Source organism: Lissotriton vulgaris, chromosome 12, assembly GCF_964263255.1.
Source record: "Lissotriton vulgaris chromosome 12, aLisVul1.2, whole genome shotgun sequence".
Taxonomy (NCBI): domain Eukaryota; kingdom Metazoa; phylum Chordata; class Amphibia; order Caudata; family Salamandridae; genus Lissotriton; species Lissotriton vulgaris.
The window spans coordinates 589,505,492-589,520,913 of NC_141700.1; the positions used below are offsets into that span (position 1 = coordinate 589,505,492).

General features: G+C 48.8%; 1 protein-coding gene and 1 pseudogene across 1 annotated transcript in view; both read right to left on the minus strand.

Moving 5' to 3' along the window:
* Positions 1 to 15,422, minus strand: part of LONP2 (lon peptidase 2, peroxisomal) — an 805,754-nt gene that overhangs the window by 719,451 nt on the left and 70,881 nt on the right. The gene's annotated exons all lie outside the window — the stretch shown is intronic.
* On the minus strand, positions 1,863 to 2,719 carry LOC147677795 (uncharacterized; annotated as a pseudogene).

The window sequence follows — 15,422 nt, forward strand, 5'->3', positions numbered from 1 at the left end:
AGTGCGCCCCGAACAATTGAACATCAATACCAGACTCCTTCATAATAAATTTTAACCATCTCGCTATAGTAGCCGAGGACACAGGCTTAAACGGCTTCTGCACAGCTATCAAAAGCTGCGTGACCCCCTCGGGCCGTATGGAACGAGTACACTCCTCATATGATTTCAAGCATTGGACCACACATAATTTTGGATTACTAGGAAAGGCATTGTATTCAATGTGTCTAGACAGTGTTTTCGTGCGACCTGTGATAGTAAAAGGAACTCCTTCCGGAGTAAATACTCTACCTGCAATATCCAAGGCGCGAACGTCCGATGATCTCCTGCACGCCGACAAACATAACAACATCGCTAACTTTGCTGACAACTGTTTTCTAGAAAGCAAGTCGTTAGACGGCCAGTTGTCCAGAAATCTAATAACCACAGAGACATCCCAAAGCCCCGAATATTTTGGCTTGGGAGGGTTCGCTACTCGTATGCCCTTAAGCAGCGTACAAACCAAGGGGTGCATGCCCACTGGTTTCCCGGCAATGCGAGCGTGTCCCGCCGAGATGGCTGACCGGAAATTGTTCACGGATCTGTAGGCCAAACCGCTAGTTGCTTTGTCCGACAAGAAATTTACTATGAGAAATTCCTGCCCCCACGGGATCCAGCTCCCGTTCCACGCACCAACATAACCAACTCTTCCAGGCTGAAGAGTACCTTTTCCTCGTGGAGGGAGCCCAGGCTTGCTTAATGTAATCGCTAGCCATTCCCGAAATTCCAGGCACGTGCCACTGTTGCCTGAAAGCCTCCATGCCATCAGCGTGAGGCTCCGGGACATAATTAGCGGGTGTTGCTCCCGCGCTGGTCCCAGCAATAGCGTCTCCGACCATGGAAGTCTCCTGGGGAGGTCGCAACACATCCCTAACAGCATCGGGAACCATGGTTGCGACTGCCACAGAGGCGTCACTAGAATCACCTCGGCCTTCTGCTTGAGAATATGAGAGGCCACTCGTGGAATCAATAGAAAGGGGGGGAATGCATAGTTCACCGCCCTCGACCAGTCCTGTAAGAATGCATCCGTCGCCTCCGCTGCTGGATCCGGCCTCCAGCTGAAAAACCTGGGAAGTTGACGGTTCAGTCTGGATGCAAATAGGTCTATCTGGCACGGACCCCACAGGTCCTGCAACCAATGGAATATCTTGGGAGACAGCTGCCAATCGCTGTAGTCCCGAAGATGTCTCGAGTTCCAGTCCGCTACTACATTGGACTGCCCTGGAATATATTCCGCAATTACCGAGATCTGATGACTGAGACAATAATGCCAAAAATCCTTGGCTATCTCTACCAGCATGGACGATCTCGTCCCCCCCAGCTTGTTTATATATCGAACCACAGACACGTTGTCCATCCGAAGGAGGATGCAACACGAGTGCTTCTGGGGTGAGAGCGTCTTGATCGCGAAGGAGCCCGCTAGGAGCTCCAGACAATTTATGTGCAACTTTAGTTCTTCTTGCGACCATCTTCCTGCTGTGGAAACTTCGCCACAGCGCGCGCCCCAGCCCCAACGGCTGGCGTCCGATTCTATGACTACTTCCGGCACGGAGCCGAAGATGGCCCTGCCGTTCCACGCCTCCACGTGGTGTAGCCACCATTGCATCTCGTCCCGCACTTCCTGAGTCAGCGGGATCAGGTCTGAGTAGGCCAGCCCTTTTTGAAGGTGCTGGATTTTGAGCCTCTGCAGAGCCCTGTAGTGCAGCGGGCCCGGAAAAATCGCTTGTACTGACGAGGCCAACAACCCTACTACTCTGGCCACCGACCTGAGAGAGGTCACCTGTTTGCTCAAAAGAGATGTGATCTCTTTCTTCAAATCCTTCAACTTAGACTTCGGCATACTCAACTGTGCTATCTGCGAGTCGATCACAAAACCCAGAAATTCCATCTCCTGCGACGGAATCAGGGCTGATTTGTCCCGGTTTATCACAAATCCCAGATCCTGGAGGAGGGTTATGGTCATCTGAAGATGCCTCAACACCAGCTCTGGACTGTGAGCTAAAATCAGAATGTCGTCTAGGTAAATGATGAGACACACCCCTTGCTCTCTCAGGTGTGCCACCACTGGCTTCATCACCTTGGTGAAACACCAAGGAGCCGAGGAAAGCCCGAAAGAAAGAGCCGAATATTCGAACCAACGTCCCTTCCATTGAAACTGAAGGAAACGACGGTGAGGACGGTAGGTGGGGATGGAAAGATAAGCATCCTTCAGGTCTAAACGTACCATCCAATCCCCTGACTGTAAAAGATCTGTTAACAGATGGATCCCCTCCATCTTGAAATGGTTGTAAACTAGGAAATAATTGAAATCCTTCAAGTTTAACACCAGCCTGTGACCTCCGCCCCGTTGCTGTACAAGGAAGATATTGCTGCAAAACCCCTGCGGGTTGTACTCGCACCTCGCTATGGCGTGTTTGCGCAGTAATTCTTCTATTTTGCTGTCTATAGAACTCGTTTCTAGTTGGGAAAAATGGAGAACCTTCGGGGCCACCCTCTGTGTGGGATTCTGATAGAAAACTAGGTGAAACCCTTGAATGGTCTGAAGGACCCATGCATCTTGAGTCAGGAGACTCCAATTGTGTAAGAAAAACATCGTGCGACCCCCCAAAGGCATGCAAAAGCAATCCAGAGCGCTCACCTGAATTGTTCTGGGCGTGAAATCCTGCCCTGTTGCCGCCTCCATGAAACTTGTTTCTGGAGTATCTGCGACGCTGTGGGTAGAAGGTACCTTCTCTTGTCGAGTCCCAATCACCTAGACCTCTTCCGAAGTCACCTCGGGGGGGGACCTTGATTGCCGAAACGGCCTGGCGAGCGTCCCCTTCCTCGTCCGGCCCTATTAAAAAGGCTATTCTGCAGGGCCCGCTTGATGCCTGATTGGGCCTTGTCCAGGGAAGTGAATGTTCCCACGTATTTTGAAACGTCCTTCACAAAACGATCTCCAAAGAGATTGCCCTCTGCTAGGGGTCCTGTTTCAGCTGTAGCTAACTCAGTCAAATTCGAATCCATTCTCATTAACAGCTATTTGCGCCGTTCCGATGACACTGCGCAGTTAGCATTATCGAGGAGACATATGGCGCGTTGGGTCCACCCCGCCAGAATATCCGGATCGATAATGACGTTGGTCTCTTTGGCATGCAAAGCCATTTCTAAGATCTTGGCCAGGGGCCCCACCACATCTAACATCTTATCCTGGCATCCCCTCCAGGCGCGATCCAAACCCTTCTTGGGGTCTTTGGCCAACTTCTTTAAAAATGTCAGCATACTGGCGTCGATCTCCGGGGTCTCAGCAACCCTGTGGGGAAGATCAGGACGGGGACACTCAGACCGCAGTCTGTTACGGACCTCCTTATCGAACCCTTTTCTCAGATTCTCCTCTAGATACTGTGCCACAGCCGGGGCCGGGACCCAATCTTTGGAACGAAGATGCATAATTTCTGAAGGGTTGAAGGTAAACGGAGTGTCGGGAGGAGCTGGTACTGAAGCCGAAGAGGCAGATTTCTTTGCCCTCTTCTTCGGAGGCTGCTCCTCATCCGTGTCGGTAGTGTTAGTGGTGTCAGTGGTGGCGGTGGTATCAGTGTCCACGAAATGCTGTTTACTCTTCGCCTTACCACTGTTTGCATAAGCGTGATCTGAATTGGGCGGGATCGGAAGAGAGCCCAAAGCGCTGGAGTGTGGCCATTGTTCTGAGGAACCTGCCCGCGGAGTTGGTGTCTGCTTCTTACCGGGCTTGTGTTTGACATAGCCATGGCGCTTAGCGAAGCTCTCGAGCTGCTTGGTGATCGGCTTTAATGCTGCCGCCAATGCTTGTTGTACAGTAGCAGGCACTGCACTTTCTACTGCCTTACTAACTGAGGCCTGGACTGATGCATCCAGGGCCTCCACAATTTTGTCCTCCACTGCAGCTGACTGCTGCTCTCCATAGGTTCCTTCCTCCGCCTCCTCATCATCATAATAATATCCATCATCCTCCATAATGAATTGCGATAAGACTGAGAATATACACCCTAATCAAATAGAGGTAGGCACTAGAGGAGTCAGGGGGGGGTCAGCCCCAAGCACACTGTAATATTATGGTAGAGTCAGGTAGTAAACCCCCTCAGCAGATGCTGTAGTCAATTATTACAGCCCAGAAGGGCGTCAGAGCCAAAATATATATAAGGAGCGTGTGCTACTCCAACTTAAGGCAAGGACTGTTACTGCAGCCAGTCAGGCGTTCAAACAACCAACTCCGACACTGTCCGGTGTGTAGAAGGTGGAAAAAACGGCATTCGGCGTGTGTAGCCCAACGCGCGCCCAGATCCTACTAGAAATTAGCCCAATGGGCGCGCGTTGTGCTGCACGCTCCTGCCGTGTGGTTTGCGGCTCGCTTTGGCGGTCGGGCGATCAGGGGAGCCCTCGCGCAGCCTGCCCGGGGACAAGGGAAGTCGATAAAGCCCCAGGTAGGCGTGACCGGCAATCGGTCCTTGTCCTGACTCGAGCGCCGCTAGGCGCACTCTCGTTAAACGCTGGAGCAGCGCTCCGATTCAGCGCGATGCGCGCCTCCTAGACTGCCCGCCTAAGGCGGGGAACACACACCGCGGGAACACCCGCGTCAATCTGCAAAGCCCCAAGTATTAACTGAAAACATGCACAAAGACCAAATAACATAAGCGCTAGGCGCAAGGGCGTATTTGCAACCATTAAAAGGTGAAACCACATGCAAATCGTCCTCAATCAGTCATAAAACATTTCGAAATCGCACACATGCATAGGGAAGGGGCTGAGCACTTAACTCTTGCTGTGTGAGCAGCAAAGAAAGAGGAAGCTGAAGGTGTGTCCTAGGCTCTTATGGGTGCTGAAGGGGGCGTGGCTACGCCAAGCACCATGGACTTTGAAGTTTTTATTGCACTAAACTGTGTGTTTATTGGCTGCTGTGTTTATACAGTAAAGAAAGAGAAGCATAATCTGAAGCCTCCGGTCCTGTAATAGAATCGTGAGCTAGTATTGCTCTTGATGTCATACAAAAGCTTAGTCCACAAGCTCTCTTCCGATTCTTTTTTGAGCCGCCAGATTAATAGTTTGCACATTGCTTTTAGTTGCCTCAGTTCACTTTGTGTTTTAACATCCAGGTCCCCTATTTGAAGTATCTATACTGCTTGATTTATAGCCTTCTTAAGCTGCTTTGCTAGTGTATTGTTAGAGAAAAAGGGGAACCCCTCTCGGGTTTCCGATATTTTCTTCTGTCCGGGTGCTTTTTTAACTGTATATGCCTCTCCTACAGCTGTCGTGAAGTTCTTCCAGCCTGCTAGAGCAGTCGGTGCAGTGAGATTTTCCTGCCGGAGGTTCTTTGCAAATACTGACAGCCCTTCTGGGTCATGAGTGTTCCATTTAAGCCTTTTTTTGCCAAATCTTTTTATTAAGTGAACAAAAACAAAAAGACCAAAACAAAGAAAATACAAAGCAGTGGAATTCTCATGATTACCAACAATTCCCATACAATGGTGCGTTGTTCGACATAACATACAGTGAATCAGTACTATTAACCCTTTGCGTGCGTTGGATGGCCGGGGGCCGTCCTTACCACGCCCAGTCATAAATCACCCGCACCGTGGCGACTTCGCGACGCGGTCAACGGATTAAACAAGAGTCATATACAATATTTTAAAAATACAGACATTAATCCCTCATATGATCAGCAGACGGTAAGGAGATATCGCTGAATGGTGTACAGATCAATTCTCTGCTCACATTCCATGCCCCCAAATTCTTGTCCATTTCTGCAGGCATCCTCTGCTTTCATAAACCACCCTTTCCGCCTGCATGCACAAGTCCTTATAGGACTCCCAGTCGCGAAACGTGGGTCTGAGTACACCCTTGCATGTTCTAGCTATGTTGAGTTTTGCAATCATACAACCCAGGGAGACCCATACTCTCTTGGTTCGTGATAAATCAGTTGGCTCCCAGATATTGAGGAGGCACAACCGGGGTGAGACCACAATGATTTTACGGCAGGTCGGGTCAGTGCTGATGTGACTCTCCATCTGTATGCCTGAAGCACTGGACACTCCCACCACTGATGCAGGTAGGTACCAATTTGACCACATCCCCTGGGGCAGGTGGCGGTGCCCAAGGCGTTCATTTTTACAAGCACCAGACTAGTGTAGTAGGCTCTATGTAGGAGTTTAAGTTGAATAAGTTTAAACCGGGAGCGGATCGCAACTTCCCAGGGGGAGGCAAACGCCTCTTTTCATTCCTCATCGTCAATGTCCCTGATGTCTTCCGCCCACTTATCACGAATTTTAGCTAACGTGTCTGGTGTGTTGAGAATTTTAAGATATATCAATAAGATGGCCATTTCTGGGAGGTAGTCATCCAGAAGTCTATCCTCGAGAGGTGAGGAGGCCGGCAGCTCCACATCTTTGGGTTTTGCCCTCTGTAGCGAGCTTCGGGCTTGGAGATATCTAAAAGTTTCTCCGCTTTGCAAATGGTAGTCCTGTTAAAGATCACCAAAGGGTACCACCCCGCCCCCAGCCCACAGATCGCCAACCCTGGAAAGGACTTTCAAGTCCCATTTATCAAAGCCAGGATACCTCGATAACTGCCCCAATATGTGCGTGTCGAGCAGTGGGGTGACCTGTGTGATTGTAGCTTTTCACCCCAGTGCGGTCGTTGCAGCATGCCATATATCAATTGTGGTGGACATTGGGATGTATTTAGGTGCGCAGTTTTTTCCTCCATAGATTGCCCTAAGATAATTGCCAGGGAGCATGTTGTGTCTGTCCATTCTGTAGGCGTGATCCGACCCCAGTTGGTGGACCCAGTGGTTTACAACCACCAATTGGGAGGCCCAATAGTAACTTCGAACTGCGGGCAGGACAATGCCACCGTCGTAACAGCTTTTCATAAGTTTGGTCAACGCTATACGGGGGCGTTAGTCCACAACAACAAGCGTACCTCCGCTTCAATGGTATTGAAGAATTGTGCTGGGACAAAATAGGGTGTGTTTTGTAGAGCGTAGATGAAGCGGGGGAGCACCATCATCTTATAAAGGACAGCCCTGAACAATAGGGTTGGGGCAAGGTCTTCCAATGCTGGATGTCGGCTTGGAAGCTGCACAGAGGGGGAGCTAAATTGCGGTTGTAAAAGGTTGATGGGTCAGACGTGACATAGATACCCAAGTATAAAAAAAACATCTATAACTATCTTCCCTCCGCAGTCTCTAGGCAGGGCAGTGCAATTCCCACTGGGAACATAGACTAGAGACTAGTCCCAGTTAATGGTATAAACAGAGTACTTTCGAAAAAGAGCGAATATGTGTAGGACACGGTGAATGGAAAAGTACGGTCTGGCCAAGTAGAGCAGAATATCATCGGCGTAGAGAGAAATCTTATCCATCCAATCCATTGACCACTGGAGGCCCCTTATGAGGGGGCGCCCATTTAAGCCTTTTATTATTGACAGTGTATGCTGGACTTGGCACATATACAGACTGTGTTGGGGTAACAATCTGTTTGTACAATGTAATCACTTGGAAATCGTCCACTTAGTGTGCAGAAACTGAGGTGCTCTGATACCTTTAGAAGTTTTTGTGTAGACTTGGTGTGTCTTTTCCAGTTATTCCCACCCAGTGGCCGGATATCCCATGTAAATGGGTGCTCATTCAGTTGGTGGTCACCAACCATTGTGCCCAGCAAGTGCAGATTAAAGTCACCAGTTATTATAAAGTATGAAGTTTGTTCTTCCTTTTATATTTTGGTTAATTTTTCTGGGTAGTTCCCTTAGGTTTATCTTGCAGGTGTAAGTATACATTCATTAGTACTAGATGTAAATATTTGTTTGAACCTTGCATCATTATTCTGACAGCCTTTATTGCATTTGGTGGTGTTATCTCAACGTGCAGTGCCTTGGCTGCATATACTCTTTGGAGACGTATAAATTGCAGGTCCCCCTTTGGGTGTCCAAATATGGAGCTTTTAGAAGTCGGTAAATAATGTAACATAAATACTTGTAATTGGATTGGTTGCTCAAGTCAGGTCTCTTGTAAGAGAATTATGTCAAACGTTTTTAAGTATAGTAGCAATCCTGATCTGCAGTTTTGTTTCTCATGCTGTTTATGTTCCAAGAACAGAGATGCAAGGTGTTGTTTGCCTTTGATGGAACATTCTTGATTTGTCAAGGGTTTTGGCTTCTGACATTTATTTTCCTGGGTAGCCAGCTCCAGTCATGTAATACCAGGGTTCCCCCTACGTCTGTCCTCTATTTCCTCTTTATGCCTAGGTGATGTGCTAAGGAAGGAAAAACAATACCCTCCCCTGGAATACAACCCCCAATGTCCTTAATGACCAAAGATTACTAGGGCAGAAACAAATTCCCTAAATGCCAAATATTGTGCAAGCTGGGCCCAAAGGTATTGGAGCGCTTTACATGGGTAGCAATGAAATTACACAAGATCGCCAGCACTTAAGAATGCCGCTAAGTGAACCGCTTCCCCATGCAGTCATCCAGCATAGCAAATAATTCAGGGGCATGAAAATCTGCCATACGCCTCAACCCTCACCTTACCTCTGGCCTATGTGACCCCCCAAATTGCTGCCAGGAGGCTCCGACGACAGCAGCCAGCTGTCTGCCCAAATCTCAACTGGAGGATTTCCTGTAGCCCCTGACTGCCGCTGAAGACCAGAGGAGATGGGATGGGGAGGGGCTCAGCCCATAAGACAGCACAGTCTTAAGAGGAAGACAGGGTCAAAAATTGATGAGTTTGGGCAATAGCAGGGCGACCTGGCCAGTGCTGGCAAGTAAGTGTGTTGGTATCAGTTGGCGGTGTCCAGAGAGCAAGTTGACAACAGGTAAAGTTTCCCTCATATTTAAGTCCCCATGCCCTCCCCTGCCGGATGCCCAGGTGACTCCCAGACATGCAGCCTATAGCAGTGTGAGCTGAGGTCCCGAACATTATAAGTTGTGGCCACCATTGGCGCCACTTTGTATCGGCCAAATTCAGCCCCCACCTGTCCCAGGGGCCTGCCAGCCTGTGGCGTGGGCCCCGGTTTTGCCAAATTATTCGGTATAGAAGTGATATCATCTTTTAGTCACGTGGCTTTGTTTAGATTTCAGTATTACATAAATATTTTGAGCATTACAGTCTTTTGTATCCTATATTTGCTTATATATGCTTGGGTATTCGCGCATATTGTAAGGAATGGGATGAGGAATGGATGAGGAGGTAGTCAAGTCAAGTCAAGTCATGAAATTTGTATAGCGCACTACATACCCAGAGGGTTTCAAGGCGCTTAGGAAAGGGGGGGGGAGGATTATTTGTCAAATATCCACGTTTTAAGCTGCTTTCTGAACGCTAGGTGATTCTGGGTGAGGCGAAGGTAAGCGGGGAGTGAGTTCCATGTTTTGGCAGCCAGGTATGAAAAGGATCTGCCTCCCATGGTGGTCTTGTTGATGCGAGGTACAGTGGCGAAGGCTTGGCTGGAAGAGCGAAGTTGGCGGGCGGGGGTGTAGAAGGACAGCCGAGAGTTGAGGCAATCTGGTCCGATGTCGTAGAGTGATTTGTGTGCGTGGGTAAGCAGTCGGAAAGTGATCCTCTTATTGACGGGTAGCCAGTGGAGGTCTCTCAGGTGACCAGAGATGTGTTCGTTGCGTGGGATGTCTAATATGAGCCTGGCTGATGCGTTTTGGATTCGTTGGAGTTTCTTCTGGAGTTTAGCGGTGGTGCCTGCGTAGAGGGTGTTTCCGTAATCCAGTCGGCTCGTGACCAGAGCATGGGTGACTGTTTTCCTTGTTTCGGAGGGGATCCAGCGAAATGTTTTTCTGAGCATGCGAAGAATGTTAGAGCAGGAGGAGGATACGGCGCTGACTTGTTTGTTCATTGAGAGTGAAGAATCTAGGATGACGCCTAGGTTCCGTGCGTGGTCTGTCGGGATGGGTGCTTTTCCGAGGGCTTCCGGCCACCAGGAGTCATCCCAAGCCGAGGGGGATGTGCCTAAGATGAGGACTTCTGTTTTGTCTGAGTTCAGTTTCAGACGGCTTTGTTTCATCCATTCTGCGACTTCTTTCATTCCTTCGTGTAGGTTAGTTTTGGCGGTGCTGGGGTCCCTGGTGAGAGAAAGGATAAGTTGAGTGTCATCCGCGTAGGAGATGATGTTGAGATTGTGTTGGCGAGCGATGGCCGCAAGGGGGCTCATGTAAACGTTGAAGAGGGTGGGGCTGAGTGAGGATCCTTGTGGTACGCCGCAGATGATTTCAGAGGCCTCGGACTTGAATGGTGGGAGGCGGACTCTCTGGGTTCTTCCATTGAGGAACGAGGTGATCCAATCAAGTGCTTTTCCTTGGATTCCGATGTTGTTGAGGCGTTGTAAAAGGGTGCTGTGGCAGACTGTGTCGAATGCTGCAGAGAGGTCAAGGAGGATGAGGGCGACTGTGTCTCCATTGTCCAGTAGAGTTCGAATGTCGTCTGTTGCTGCGATGAGGGCGGTCTCAGTGCTGTGTTTTGCTCGGAAGCCAGATTGTGAGGGGTCGAGGGATTTGTTGGCTTCGAGGAAGGCGGCGAGCTGGTTGTTGACTGCTTTCTCGATGACTTTGGCCGGGAATGGAAGAAGCGAGATGGGGCGGTAGTTTTTGAGTTCGGTGGGGTCTGCTGTTGGTTTTTTCAGAAGGGCGGTGAGTTCAGCGTGTTTCCAGTCATCCGGGAAGGTGGCGGAGTTGAAGGAGCAGTTGATGACGTCTCGGAGGTGCGGAGCTATGACGGAGTCTGCTTTGTTGTAGATGTGGTGAGGGCATGGGTCTGTGGGGGATCCAGAGTGGATGGAGTTCATCAGGCGGATGGTGTCCTCGGTGGAGATTGGGTTCCAGGCGTTAAGGGTGTTAGCGGGGGGAAGATGGTCTGCAGATGGTAGGGTGGGTTGGCTTCCGGGTTGGTTGTCGAAGCTGTTGTGGATGTCAATAATCTTGTTGTGGAAGAAAGAGGCTAGGGAGTCGCAGAGGGTTTGAGAGGGGGTGATGTCGTTGGAGTTGGCCGAGGGGTTGGAAAATTCCTTGACGATGTTGAATAGTTCCTTGCTGTTGTGGGCGTTGTTGTCAAGTCGATCCTTGAATGATGTTTTCTTGGCTTTTCGGATCAGTTGGTGGTGAGTACGAATGGCGCTTTTGAAGGCATCCTTGTTGCTGGTGGATGGGTCTTTCTTCCAGGTCTTTTCAAGGGAGCGGCACAGTTTCTTGGATTTCTTGAGGTCATCGTTGAACCACGAGGCCTTCTTGTTGCCAAGTTTGTGATGACGTTTTTTCAGTGGTGCTAAGGTGTCGGCGGTGTTGGATAGCCAAAGGGTGAGGTTGGAGGCGGCTTCGTTGGCATTAGAAGAGAGGGCTGGGGGGTTTAGAAGGAGCGATGAGGAGATCTGGTCGATGGTGATTTTGTTCCAGTTTCTTTGTAGAGTTGGTTGGTGGTGGTTGATGGGTTTTGGTTTGTTGTAGGCGAAGTGAACGCAGCTGTGGTCAGTCCAGAGGAGCTCCGTAGTGTGGCTGAAGGAGACATGGTTGCTGGAGGTGAAGATTGGGTCGAGTGTGTGACCTGCGATGTGGGTGGGGGAAGTGACCAGTTGTTTAAGTCCGAGGTTGGCGAGGTTGTCCAAGAGGGTGGCGGTGTTGCGGTCGTTGAGCTTTTCGAGGTGGAAGTTGAGGTCTCCTAGGAGGATGTAGTCTTTGGAGGGGAGCGCGTGTGGGGTGATGAAGTCCGTGATGTCTTCACTGAATTTTGCGCGGGGTCCTGGTGGTCTGTAGAGGAGGGTGCCTCTAAGAGTTGTCTTGGGGTCGATGTGGATCTGGAAGTGAAGGTGTTCGGAGTTGTCGAGGTTGGCGTCGGAGTTGGTGGAAATGAGGATGGATTTCTTATAGACGATAGCGATTCCACCTCCTGTATGGTCGGTGCGGTCCTTGCGTGTGATCTTATAGTCTTCAGGGATAGCGATGGCGATGTCAGGGGCGGAGGAGGCGTTCATCCATGTTTCCGTTAGGAAGGCGACGTCAGGAGATATGGTGTCTAGAAGGTTCCAGAGGTCAATGGCGTGCCTGTGCACCGATCGGGTGTTGAGAAGGATGCATTCTAGGTGGTTGGGGTCGGGAGTCCGTGGTGTGGTCGTAGCGGAGATGTTGAGGGTGCCGCTGAATTTACAGGAGAAGCAGGAGAAAGGTCCATGCGTGTGTCCAGGGGCGGCTTGGACGCAGTAGGGAGCGCGGCCGGGGTTGAGGGCTAGGAGGGTGGCGGCATCGTAGGTAACGCGGGAGGGCTGGGCAGCGCGAGGGGCAGGGGGCCTGGCGCTGGGCGCGGTCCAGGCGCGGACGGGCGTAGACGGGCTTACCTTTGGCGCACCTTCGGAGCGGATTGGGCGCGGTCGCTGCGCGTGAACGCTGCGCGCGGGAACTACTGTCATATATGGAGAGTGGAGGGGGAGGGGCGAGGGCGGTTCAGCTGGGAGGCGGGGCGGGCTAAGGAGGAGGACAATAACAACAAGATGGAGGCGGAGGGGTCAGACCGGCAAGAGGGCTTGGGGTAAAATGCTATTTATGCACAGAGTCGCGCTAGCAGGACCAAATGTTAATGGGCAAAGCGGCGAAGTGATCTAAACAGTCTGCAACAAAGTAACGTAGTCAATTTCACAATGCAGATCGGCAATTACACTATGTGAATGGGCAGCGCGGTAAATTAAGCAAGCAGGCGGCAATCAGAGCACACAGTAGGCAATAATTAAGAGTCAGAGTACAGATTGTATGATATGCGCAGCAAAACGATACCACAACAGCAGCAGGGGAGCGACCACTCGGCTTGGGAGCGAAGAGTGAGTCACGGCGCTTCCAGGTCAGGACGCGCTGTTTGTTGATTGTGGGAGGGCGGTTCAGCTGGGAGGCGGGGCGGGCTAAGGAGGAGGACAATAACAACAAGATGGAGGCGGAGGGGTCAGACCGGCAAGAGGGCTTGGGGTAAAATGCTATTTATGCACAGAGTCGCGCTAGCAGGACCAAATGTTAATGGGCAAAGCGGCGAAGTGATCTAAACAGTCTGCAACAAAGTAACGTAGTCAATTTCACAATGCAGATCGGCAATTACACTATGTGAATGGGCAGCGCGGTAAATTAAGCAAGCAGAGCACACAGTAGGCAATAATTAAGAGTCAGAGTACAGATTGTATGATATGCGCAGCAAAACGATACCACAACAGCAGCAGGGGAGCGACCACTCGGCTTGGGAGCGAAGAGTGCCTAGATTACCTACCGGTAATCTTCATTACTCAGATTTCTTATACGTGTCCCATTACTTGCGTTAACACCCACCCTGCCTTTTAATTTTTGGGAGCGTCTGGGAGCTAGGGAAGTTCAGTAAATGCATAATTCTTGTTCTGCTTTAATAATAAGGAGGGCGGGCTTGTTTATTTTTTCTTAGGAGTGGCTTGGTAGAGGTGGGCGTGGAGAGGCTTTACCTCACTGTAAGCATATAATAAGTAATGGGACAAGGAATAAGCAATCAGATTATTGAAGATTACCTTTAATTTATCGATGCATTACAAGCAGGGCCAGACTGCACATGTATTCTCCATTGGGAATTTCCTGGGGAGGAGGGAGGGGAAAGGCTGAAGCCTTTGGAGGCCTTTTTTATTATGATGATTTTTTTTAAATGCAGACATCAAACACCTCTGCTATTTTCTTAAATCAGCCCCCCCATCCCCTTTGTCTAAAGACAAACTATCCACGTTAAAAAAAATTGCAATCTGTTTGCTAGATTACATATTGGGTGACAGGCAAAAAATGGCAATTTGGAAGACTATTTCAAACACAAGAATCAGTCCTTTCCACCATCTATATCTTTAAATTGAAAAATCAGGCAAGGACAGAAGTTGCAGCTATTGGACTGCATTTCCGGAAGTACTACCTTACACAACACTGCTCCAGAGGTGTAGGTATATATATTAGATGGTGCAGCTATAGTAAATATGCTACCTCCCAAGTCTTCTAAAACATTGATGATTACGCTTCAACAGTTTTTATACCCTACATACAAACTCAAGCAAGAAACGTGGGCTGATTGGAACTTGTGTGGGATTTATATTACTGAAAGCATCAAGCAAAGGGTTAGAGAAAATAAAAAAAAAAATTAAAAAGGCGGTGAGGGTCTTTGCAAGCGAGTTGAATCTAACACTCCTGTACCAAAGATTGGCATCGTTTCCTTAGTCGAGACCGAAACAAGACGAGACGAAAACAAGACAGAGTTGTTTGGTTTACTGAGTAGGCAAGTGTAACTTATAAACATCGAAGGGAAGCAAGTAATGGTCACCTGTCAGGCTAAAGTTGTTAGTTCCACAGCAATTACGAATTTCAAAATGATATTGATTTGCAATCATGAGGAAAAGGACACATGATTTATGCTTCATGCAGCAACTGAAGGTCCTTCCAAAATAATGATTTGCACAGTAGATAGCGATGTAGTCTTTCTTGCGATTGCTAAATTTTAAAAATACTATAGTCAAGAACTGTGGTTAGCATTTGGTACAAGAAAACATTTCTGCTACATAACAGCTCATAATAGTACTGCAAGCTAAGGCATAGATAATTGTGAATTTCTTCCATTCCACAATGACTTTTCATGGGAGAGGAACATATCGCAGCTTATGATACCTCAATGCCACTAGCTTCTGCTAAGCCGCATTTAAATTTCTGTCAGATCGACCAAGTTCTGTTGATCCTGTTCAGGTCGGAAATGTTGAGAGATTCATTGTACTTATGTATTGCTACGCATTACCAGTGCATGACCTAAACTGTGCTTGCCAATTCATGTTTGCAAGTGGCAACAGAACTATTGAAAACATCCCACCTACGCAAGACGCTCTTCTTCAACATGTTACAAAATCTGCATACCAAGGTGCCCATGTTTGGGGTCAGTGCCCATGCAAGAATTGCTAAATTTTAATGATTGGGCCTGGAACCAGATTGATGGAGTAATTATGCTACACTGGACAACCATTCCGAAGGCATCAGAGGCATGCAAAGAACTTACTTGTTGCAAAACGTTGTGCCGAAATCAATGCAAATGCTCAAAGGCGAGCCTCCAGTGCGCAGACCTTAACTTTTACAGTGGAAACTTACCAGGATTAAGACAATATTCAAACTCAAAGCATCATTTTTTGATACTATCGAAATCTTATCAAGTTTTAATATAGTCTTGTATTGTTTAATTACAACATATTCACAGTATGTGCTGTAATGGTACAAATTATGCAAATTATACATTTACTTTCGCTATTTATGACGTCACAGTCTAGATCCAATGTGGACATGCACATGACATGCCCTGATGTGTACACATGCACCTTTGTGCCAAATGTGACGTAAATCGGAAGACTTAAAATTATTTTGGG